Source organism: Lagenorhynchus albirostris, chromosome 18 (assembly GCF_949774975.1).
Source record: "Lagenorhynchus albirostris chromosome 18, mLagAlb1.1, whole genome shotgun sequence".
NCBI classification, from domain to species: Eukaryota; Metazoa; Chordata; class Mammalia; order Artiodactyla; family Delphinidae; genus Lagenorhynchus; species Lagenorhynchus albirostris.
This window is the reverse complement of record NC_083112.1, coordinates 67,923,559-67,934,262: the sequence shown is the minus strand read 5'-3', so window position 1 is coordinate 67,934,262 and position 10,704 is coordinate 67,923,559. Positions and strand designations below refer to the sequence as shown.

The following is a 10,704-nucleotide window of genomic DNA, read 5'->3' as shown; positions in this document are numbered from 1 at the left end:
GTCCACACCTGGCTGGGGTGAAAAGCTCACACACCCTGTTTGCACTAACCCAGCCCTCATCAAAGGGCATGGAGGTGGCAAGAGAGGGCCTGGCCAGCCTGCAGTTTGCTGCCCGCACAGCCAGGGGCTTCCTCCGTGGAGAGCGGCCAGGCCAGCAGGGCTGCAGACCTGTCTGACTCCGGACGTTACAAATCCTTCTTGGCCATCCTCCCAAGCATTTCTCATCACCTGTCCTCGCTGCTCGCCAGGCTCCTCACATCCAAAGCTGCTTGAGGCTGGTTTGTGCTGAGCACCTGGAAACAGAAAGGAGGAAGTCACATCCGGAGGGCAATTGGGAACAAAACAGGATCAGGAAAGAGGACGAGATCGTGAGCTCCGGCCGGAAGCAGCAACAATGGGTCGGGGAAAGCCGAGGCCCCGTGCACTGCTGGCTTCCAGCACTGCCGCAGGAGGAGGGTGATGGCTCTGTATTCAGACAAGGCGATGATGGGTGTGACTTACAAAGAGGGAAATCTGAATTCTGAGGACTGAACCAGCCAGGGATGTTCCAGAGCCGGGCTCAGAGCGCAGACGCCCGAGCTCAGGGACTCAGGAGGGAGAAGCGTCCTGCTGAGGACTCACACCCACGCCTGAGCCTCATTTTCCTTGTCTGTAACAATAGGGACTATGACATCTGCCACATGGGGTCAGTGTGTGTGCGGTGGAGGTGGTGTTTCATGAACCGACAACTGGCCGTGGCCACGGAAGTTTGCCAAGCGGGCTGGCACAACCCGTATCGGCAGGGATGGACACCTCATCATCACCGGGGCCAGAGGCCCCAGTGCCCAGGCCACACCCAGGCCCCCGAGCAGGGGTTCTCGAAGTGTGGTCCCTGGAAGAGCAGTGGCACCACCGCCTGGAGACTTGTTAGAAATGCACATTCTTGGGCCACGGCAGACCTGCTGAACCGGCTGGTCTGGCGGGGGGGGGGCCCAGCGCTCAGTGTCCTAACAAGCCCTCCTGCTGCAGCTCAGCCTTGAGAAAACTGGCCTGAGGGGTCCTTGGAGACGCCAGCATCTCTCTCGCCCATGGTATGAGTTTGCTGGGGCTGCTGTAATAAAGTACCATCAACCGGGTGACTTAAAACAACAAAAACCTTCTCTTGCAGTTCTGGAGGCCAGAAGTTCAAAATCAAGGTGTCGGGAGGGCTGGTTCCTCCTGAGGCTGTGAGGGAGGCTGTTCCAGGTCACCGCCAGCTTCCGGCAATTTGCTGGCAGCTGTTGGCGTTCCTTGGCTTATAAAGCATCGCCCCATCTCTGCCTCCATCTCCACACGGTCCTCTCCCCACGTGCCTCCGTCTTCATGCGGCATTTTCTTCTTTTGCTAAGGACACCAGTCATTTTTTTCAACATCTTTATTGAAAGAAAGTATAATTGCTTTACAATTTTGTATTAGTTTCTGCTGTATAACAAAGTGAATCAGCTGTATGTATACATATATCCCCATATCCCCTCCCTCTTGCGTCTCCCTCCCATCCTCCTTATCCCACCCCTCTGGGTGGTCACAAAGCACCGAGCTGATCTCCCTGTGCTATGCGGTTGCTTCCCACTAGCTATCTGTTTTACATTTCGTAGTGTATATATGTCCATGCCACTCTCTCACTTCATCTCAGCTTACCCTTCCCCCCACCGTGTCCCCAAGTCCATTCTCTACGTCTGCGTCTTTATTCCTGTCCTGCCCCTAGGTTCTTCAGAACCATTTTTTGTTTAGTTTCCATATATATGTGTTAGCATATGGTATTTGTTTTTCTCTTTCTGACTTCCTTCACTCCGTATGACAGACTCTAGGTCCATCAACCTCACTACAAATAACTCAGTTTCGTTTCTTTTTATGGCTAGTCGTTTTGGATTAGGCCAACCCTTATGACCTCATTTTAACTTGATTACACCTGCCAAGACTTCACCTTAACTTGATTACACCTATTTCCAATTAAGGTCATAGTCACAGGTTCTGGGGGTTAGGACTTAATCTTATTTTGGGGGACAAAATCCTACTTATAACACCCACCCATTTCTGAGCACCCCTGTTTCCAGACACTCTTCTCTGACTCTCATCCCATCCCTGACCCCTCTCCAGCTCTAAGCCCCTATTATACCACATCAGAGCCCCATGTCCAAGATGAGACTTGGAGGAAGGAGTAAAAGGGGTCTGTTTTAAACACTAGTTGGTCCAAAAAAAGTTGAACTGCCATGGTTTGTTTTTCAGGTCCAATCAAGACAACCTCATGTCAAAATGGAAGCATCAGAGTGACCCCCTCGGAGGGTCCCCTCACTCTGCATGTGGGACCTGAGTTCAGAGGAATGTGTAGGGCCCAGGGCAGCCCTGTAGGCATGGGCTCTGTAATGAGGAGCCCTGAGTCCCATTCCGGGGCACAGACAACCAGAGGAGGTGTCGGGGAGATTCTCCCCTTGGGTGGAGGGTCTCATGATGATGTCTAAGCATTTTAATTGCTTGACATTTTAAGGAGGAAGAACGGAGTTTCATAAATTGAGCTGGTAGATACCCAAATGTCTCTACGGGCTCTCGGCATTCTCCAGAAATCTCATTTTCACTGAGAATTCCTGCTCCCCTGGCATCGCCACACACCACAAGTTAACCACGGTCCAGCTTTCACTACAGTTTTCTCTCTTCGCCAAGTGACTGCATACGGGGCAGACACAGAGACAAAGTCCCTCTGGCGTGTGTGTGGGTTGTGGGCCCAGGCTCAGGGATGGGCTGTGCCCCCCCGTGGGGACTCCAACCCTGAAGGTCAGGTCACACCTCAGGCCACATGAATCCCTTGTGACAGGGATGCCGTTTCCTCTGTAATTGTTGAAATCTTGAGGTCTACACCACCTTCCAGTGCTCACATTCTTTGATTCCAGGAAGCCCGGACATGTGCCCTGTTGCCTTAGTAGCTCTGCAGTGGGGCAGGCAGGGGAGGTGGCCCGTCCCAAGCCAGCGAGGCGCCCTCCTGCGTGTCTGTCTGTGTGCTTAACGCTAATACCTCACAGTATTTTCCCTTTGGCCGGCTGCACATAAAGGGTAAAGTCCCAGAAACTGACAGAGGTAGGACATTGCCAGACATTCAGTCCCAGGAACACTCATCAGCTCTATCTGCTGCTGCCCCTGACAGTAGGTGGCAGCTCAGGGGGACGGGAGAGAGCCCTGCAGAAAGGACAGGCTGGCGACACGCCGCTTCTCTTGTAACTTACAATTCTGTCTCGGGGCCGGATTCCTCCCCAACATTCACTTCTTCATTAATTCATACATTTATCAAGTATTAGCCTAGGCTCTGAGGATACAGTGGGGATAATGGAGCCACGGCCCCTAAAACTCATGGATCACAGACCAGAAGGTGACACATACAATTGTAACCAGACAAGGACACACAATGTGCTAAGTGTCCAGTGGAGATTGATGAACTACAGGAGGAGAGGCTGGGGAGACCAGGAGGACTCCCAGGTTTGGGGATAGACAGTTGGATTGATGGTGGTATCACTCCCAAGGTTGGGAACACAGGAGAAGCTATAGGGAGAAGGTGGGCTTGGGGGCCCCTGGGACAGGCGTATGGAGGTGTACAGTACAAAGCAGGACATCTAAGGCCTGAAGCCTAGAAGAGAAGTCTAGGGTCAGACTTCAGTCAGACTGGGGAGCATGAAGTGGATGTTATTTCCAGGGGGAGTGGACGGTCTGCTTTAAAATGTAGGTTTTATTATTATTCAGGTGCGATGAGGCAGGTTACCTGCCTCCTTTCTGCATCACTGTGGAGTCGGGTGAGGAGGGGCATTTTGTCAGTGTCGTGTCCTTTTTTTTTGCGGTACGTGGGCCTCTCACCGTTGTGGCCTCTCCCGTTGCGGAGCACAGGCTCCGGACGCGCAGGCTCAGCGGCCATGGCTCACGGGCCCAGCCGCTCGGCGGCATGTGGGATCCTCCCGGACCGGGGCACGAACCCGTGTCCCCTGCATCGGCAGGCGGACCCTCAACCACTGCGCCACCAGGGAAGCCCGGGAGACATTTTTGACAAAATCAAAGCAATGGATTCTGAGACACAAAGGAAATCCCAGAGGTGCTGCCAGCTCAGAATCAAATACAAAGGTCAGGAAAGGGCCAGGTGACCGTTATCAGTGTACTTCCTTCCAGGTCTGCTGAGGCAGTTGTGTGTATGTGCGTGTGTGAGGGACAGAACAACAATCCAGAAGCTGGAAAAGGTATTAGGGGCTGAATTGTGTTCCCCACTTCCCAATTCATATGCGCAAGTCCTAACCCCCCAATATCTTGGAATGGGACTGTATTTGGAGACAAGGTCTTTAAAGAGGTAAAATGAAGTCATGAGGGTGGGCCTTAATCCAAGATGACTGGTGTCCTTATAAGAAGAGGAGATTAAGACACAAGCACACACAGAGGGATGACCATGTGAAGACAGAGGGAGAAGACGGCATCTACAAGCCAAGGAGAGAGACCTCAGAGGAAACCAGCCCTGCCGACACCTTGACCTCAGACTTCCAGCCTCCAGAACGGTGAGGAAATTAACTCCTGTTCTTGAAGCTCCCCAGCCTGTGGGACTTCGTGGCAGCCCCCGCCAGATGGTACAGTAGTCTTCATCTCTCCACCTGATTTAAGGAAAGGAAGTGGATCCTGGTCTCTTTCAAACTTCACACCTCCTACCACCTGTTGAAAGAATGACGGAAGCCAAGACACAGTGAATGTTATTATTCTCACTGGTTTTCTTTCTTTCTCTAAAAGGCCTACTGGGCCCCGGGCAGCCTCGGTGAGTCGCTGGCAGCTCCAGAACCTGGCCTCAAGGGCGAAAGGAGGATGTTCATCAAGATGCCGGCTGATGTCCTTCCAGCTCTGAGCACCGGGATTTCTGCGGGCGAGACGGGCAAGCCCGGCAGGCGCAGCCAGGTTTCCTGTGAGTCCGCGGGGTTTGCCCGGTGCCTGTCTTGGTGTATCTTTGGCAGCTTTCGTCTTGACTTCGGTGGGGGGACTTGATTCAGTTCAGAGGTTTAGCCTCAGGCTGGTGTCCGCCCTCATCTGGGAAAACAATGGCTGGCGTGGGGCTGGTATCAAACAGTGTTGGAGAGAAACCTGCAAAGAGAGGGGAGGAGGAGAGAGGAGGGCAGAGCCAGGGAGAGGGAGGCTGGGGACGCCCCGCTCAGCATCAACTGCGCGGAACGTCTGGTCGATGCTGTCGGGGCCCAGGGCAGGGGGCCCCCAAATGTGTCCCCAAATGTGCACCAATGGCATATTGGTTATTTTGAATTAAAGTTACTTAAGAAAGAGCTGATGTAAGAGGGACACTCTGACCCTGTCTCTGTCTCCCTGAAGGCAGGAAATAAATCTCTCCTATGAAAGGTCCACTCCCTGCACCTGGAAGTAGAAGGACACCCTAAACTCCAGAGAGGGAGAGTTCGGGCAGAAAGCCTGGATAAGCAAACCTTGTTACTTATTTCATTGACTACCCCACGCCCACATTCTGTTTAGATTTCACTAATTAAGCACCAAAGCCAAAGTGTCTTTGTCCTGTCATTTCCTCACAAATTTGTTTCTTTGTCTAAAAAGTATAGAAGCTGCCTCCTTTGGCCACTTCTTAGGTCTTGTTTCTATGAGACCTCCCTGCGTAAGAATTCATATTTGTTTCTTTGTCTCCTGTTAGTCTGTCTTGGGTCAATTTTATTATTAGTCCAGCCACAAGAGCTCAAGAAGGGTCAGAGGGGGAAACCCCCCTCCCAAACAGTGCTCTTCCTAGGACCTCGCGGTGGGAGGCAGGGAAGCTGGGAGCTGGGAGACAGGCTTGCTGCGCCTGGGATGCTGAGCAAGAAACCCTGTCCCCTAATCGTGGCACTGGAACTGGTGACACCCTGTTACTCACTTGTTCCAGCTCAGTGAGGTTTTGGGGGCCATCTAGGCAGCGGAATAAGGAATCAGGGGCAGAGGCCACTAAACTTTCTTACTGCCGCCCTTTGGGAGACCTCTTTGGCGGTTCTCCTAATATGAATGCCTTTCTCGTTATCCTTGATTGATGCTACGATAGAAATTCTCTTAGCGGACCGCACTTAGCCATCTCAGGAATGACCAAATATATATATTTGGTCATTCAGATGACCGTGTGGGTCTGAGGGTCACCCACCACTCACAGCCTGCTTGTGACTGGTGGCCTCTCCCCAGCCCCTGTTCTTCTGTGCCCACAACTGTGGCCCTGTGCACCCCAAGAGACAGCTGTGTTTGTTCCCAAACCTTTTCACATCAGTTGCTATCAAAATTAAATAAGTATTACATAAACCAATAAAGTATAAAGGCAAAAAGAAAGAGTTGTTGTTACAAGAACTCAGTTGAACGCTTTCAAAAGTTTGATAAAGGTGAATTGCTTACAAAACCAAATGTGCTGTCAAAATAGATATGAGTGTAACATTTATAGGACGTTGGAAGAAATGTAAAAATCCAAGATGACGCACAATCTGATTGCTTTGCTGAGTTCTGGGGCTAACTGTAATTAAAAAATCCAAACTGGAACTCATAAATGATGCAATATGGGTGTGGATTATGAAAGACACAAGTTTCTAATTAGTACAACTATGATTAAAAAAATAAAAAAAGGCCTTGGCGACATCAACACCAGAAGACTGGTGAATTAATTACATTGACAAGTTTTAACTTAAAATATTTAATATATGGGCTTCTGTGTATATATACACAATACATAAGCATATATGTACGTATGCACATATGTATGTATATATACAGGTCTTCCTTGCTTTATGATAAACCCACTGTAAGTTGAAAATATCCTAAGTCGAAATGCATCAATACACCTAACCCACCAAACATCCCAACTTAGCTCAGCCTACCTTAAACGTTCTCAGAACACTTACACTAGCCTACAGCTGGGCAGGATCATCTAACACAAAGCCTACTTTTTAAAAAAAGTGTTGAGTACCTCATATAATGTACTGAATACTGTACTGACGGTGCAAAGCAGAATGGCTGTCTGGGTGCAGAATGGTTGTTGACCCTTGTGATCACAAGGCTGACAGGGAGCTGCGGCTGCCACTCCCAGCATCATGGAAGAGGATCGGACTGAAAAGAATATTGCCAACCTAGGAAAAGATCAAAATTCAGAATTCAAAGTACGGTCTCTACTGAATACGTATCAGTTTCATATGATCTTAAAGTCGGAAAATTATAAGTCAAACTACTGTAAATCAGGGCCCGTTTGTGTGTGCATATATGTTCTGCATTTTACCCAACTTTTTAAGATTAACTGACTGACTACCAGTTCCCAGCCTAGGATGAGAGGGCTTCTGGCAGGTGCCATTTGTATTAAAAATAGTGGAGCAATATTGTCAGTCATAAGAAATATATATATTTGGTCATTCAGATGACCAAAATTATTTCTCATATATATTTGGTCTGCATCCACATTTCCTGGCTCACAGCTCCTAAACCCTTGGAATATCCTAAGTGTAGAGAATGATGTAGGTGTCTTTTGTTATGAGAATGAGGTGATTTTTGGAAGCATCTAAGGATGGGGGCTGATTGCCAGGAGAACTAACCATCTGATTAGAGGGTTGGAACTTTCTGTCTCACCCCGACTTGCAGGGAGGGAAGAGGGGCTGGAGGTCGAATCAACGGCCAATTGCCAGTGATTTAATCAATCGTGCTTATGTAATGAAGCCTCCATAAAAACCCCAAGGACAGGGTTCAGAGGCTTCTGGGTTGGTGAACACGTAGAGATCTGGGGAGAGTGGGGCTCAGACAGAGCGCAGAAGCTCCGCACCCTTTCTTTCCCCTTACCTCACCCTATGCATCTCTTCATCTGCCTGTGGATTCCTATCTTTTAATATCCTTTTAAAACAAATCGGTAATCTAGTGAGCAGATGAGTTTTCCTAGTTCTGGGAGCTGTGCTTGTAAATCAGCCGAACCCGAGGAGGAGGTTGTGGGGACTCTGATTTATAGCCAGGTGGTCAGAAGTACAGGTAACAACCTGGGCTCGTGACTGGTACCTGAAGTGGAAGCATCTCGTTGGACCGAGCCCTTCACCTGTGGAATCTGATTCTATCTCCAGGAGATTGTGCTAGAACTGAGTTGAATTCTTGGACACCTGCTGGCATCTGAGAATGTCCTGTCGATGTGGGGAAGCACACACACACACACACACACACACACACACACACACACACACACACACACACACACACACACACACACACACACACACACACACACACACACACACACACACACACACGTACGTACGTAGGTCCAGGAATGCTTTAGAGTGGCCACTCCCCCAGATGGCGGAGACTGTATTTTGTTAATTTTTCGCATCCTCACTCACTCACTCGTCGGACCCCCGGGGAGGTGGGCGAAGCTGGGGCAGAGCTGGTGGCGAAGCCCTTGCCCACAGGGGTTTAGTGCGGTTATTCCATCCCTTGGTGCGTGAGGCAGGCAGTGGTGAATGACTGGCATTCATAGAATCGCTGGTTACCTGTCAGGTTCACCAGGAGCATCACTCAGCTCAGGTTCTGGGAGGGTCCCCTGGAGCGCTGCAGCTGGTTCTGGAACGCGGCATCCTGCTCTGTGGGGTGCTGGCCCCAGGCCCCGGGACAGCCCCTTCCTCAGTCCTCAGTCCCAGCAGGTCTTTGTCCTGCACCTGAGGCGCTTTTGTGTTCCCAGTGAATTTGAGGTTCTTGATGTCTTGCTTCGTACAAAGAATTCAGTGGGAGACAAAGTGATAGGTAAGAAGTGGATTTATTCAGAGAGAAACACACTCCACAGACAGAGTGTGGCCCATCTCAGAAGGCGAGAGAGACCCGAAACATGGCGTGGTTAGTCTTTATGGGCTGGGTAATTTCACCGGCTAATGGGTGGGAGGATTCTTCCACTTATTTCGGGGAAGGGGCAGAGATTTCCAGGTATTGGGCCACCGCCCACCTTTTGGCCTTTTATGGTTGGCCTCAGAACTGTCAGGGCGCTGGTGGGTGTGGCATTTAGCAGCTAATGTATTACAATGAGCGTATAGTGAGGCTCAAGGTTACTGGAAGTCGTATTCCGCCATCTTGGACCTAGTTGGTTCTAACCAGTTTTTGTCATGTCCTATGGCTATGTCATTCTTTTAAAGGTTGTGCCTTGCCCCCTTCCCTCCTGTTTCAACTGGACCCCAACATGGTCAGGCTGGGAGCATAGATGGGACCGAAATGGATTAATTCCCACCCAAGCCACAAGCCCCACCAGATGTCACAGTCCAGGGGAGGCCTGGGTCTGGCACTCTGAGGATATCCACCAGCTTTGGACAGGTGGGATAAGGTTTGGACCATGTAAGGAATCTCCCGGAAAGTGTCTGAATCCATGGAAAGTCCTGAGGACATGCTGTGCCCTCCCCAAATCTCTACCAGGAGCTCGGCTGGAAGTGTCCTCACTGTGAAATGAGTGGCACAGTAGGAGAAGTTCCCCAAGGATGCTGTCTTCCCCCCCCCCATTCTAATGCCCTGGGGCTGCAGCCACATTCTGCCAGCCTGGGCCCTGGGGCCCTCCCAATGTAGGGGATGCACTAGGCCCTCTTGGTCTGAACCTCTGGAAGAAGTCTGCAAGCTCTTAAGGGGGGATGCGAGATTTCTTTGGAGAGTTTCAACTTTTTGTTGAATATTTTGTAATACAGAAGAGTACTGTTGGTTAGGTTTCCTCTAACCTTCTAGGTTCTTCAGGCTGGTCTAAGAATTAAATTGACATTAGACAGAGAAAATACAATTTAGTTTTTCGTATGTACAGGAAGCCCACATACACAAGAGGGTCAGAGACAGAAAGGTAAAATGAGGTCTAGACGCCATCCTGAGCTGAGGAACGGGGTCGGGGCTTCTGAGGATGGGAGGGTCACTCACAGGACGAGAAGAAGAGCAGATGTTGGGTAATTAGATGTTTGTCCTGACACACAGATGGGGCCACTTTGGTGAAATTTGTCTCTGGTAATAATTCTTTCCTGGGAAAAATGCCCAGTTTCAACTCTTCTAGGTAGTAAGGGGAAGGGCAGTACTTTCCCTTGAACCCACAGGATCTCAACTGCCTTTAGCTCAAAATAATCCTCATTATAGCTCATTCTGAACCCCTATACTACGTACAGCATCTATGTAAAATAATAAAAACAAGAGTGAAACAGGCACCCTGTATGCCCCATGCCCTCTTCCCATATATCCACTTCCTTCCCTCCTCTGCCCAAAGCAACAGTATCCTCAAATTTGGAGTGGTTTTGAGCTCCAAATTTAGAAATTTCATAGATGTTTAAAATGGCCCCTCATAGAAACACTCAGAAATAAGACAGGCTGGGAGTGGGTGTTGGGCTTTACTTGTTCTGCTGACACCGGGGCTGTCTCTGTCCACTCTGCTGAGGGGCTGGCTTTTCCAATTATTTGCTTGACTGTTTTGCTTGAACAAAACAAGTGAGCATTGCCCCTTTAAACAGGTCCTTAAGGCACCAGCAGGTGTTGATTTATGGACACTTGATTTAGGTGTCACATTTATGTCTGTGTAGATTTAAACTGGACAGGACCCAGCCTGCTGAGGAGGGAGCCCTGACCCTCCATGCCCACTGGGGGGGTTTGAAAGGACCTCTGACCCTGGCGGCTTGATGCACAGGAAAGGCTGGGGTCAGGTACAGGCTACCGAAATAAGGGTTTTACAAAATTTGC

The 10,704-nt window shown here is 49.9% G+C and overlaps 1 long non-coding RNA gene across 1 annotated transcript; it reads right to left on the bottom strand.

Annotated features, from left to right (window-relative positions):
• Nucleotides 1-64: 64 nt before the first annotated feature.
• On the bottom strand, nucleotides 65-8,855 carry LOC132508751 (uncharacterized). Its single transcript, XR_009536750.1, has 4 exons — nucleotides 8,511-8,855; nucleotides 6,959-7,118; nucleotides 4,741-5,109; nucleotides 65-293 (listed from the first exon to the last, which is right to left on the bottom strand). It is a non-coding gene; the product is annotated as an uncharacterized LOC132508751 (long non-coding RNA).
• Between the last annotated feature and the right edge of the window lie 1,849 nt (nucleotides 8,856-10,704).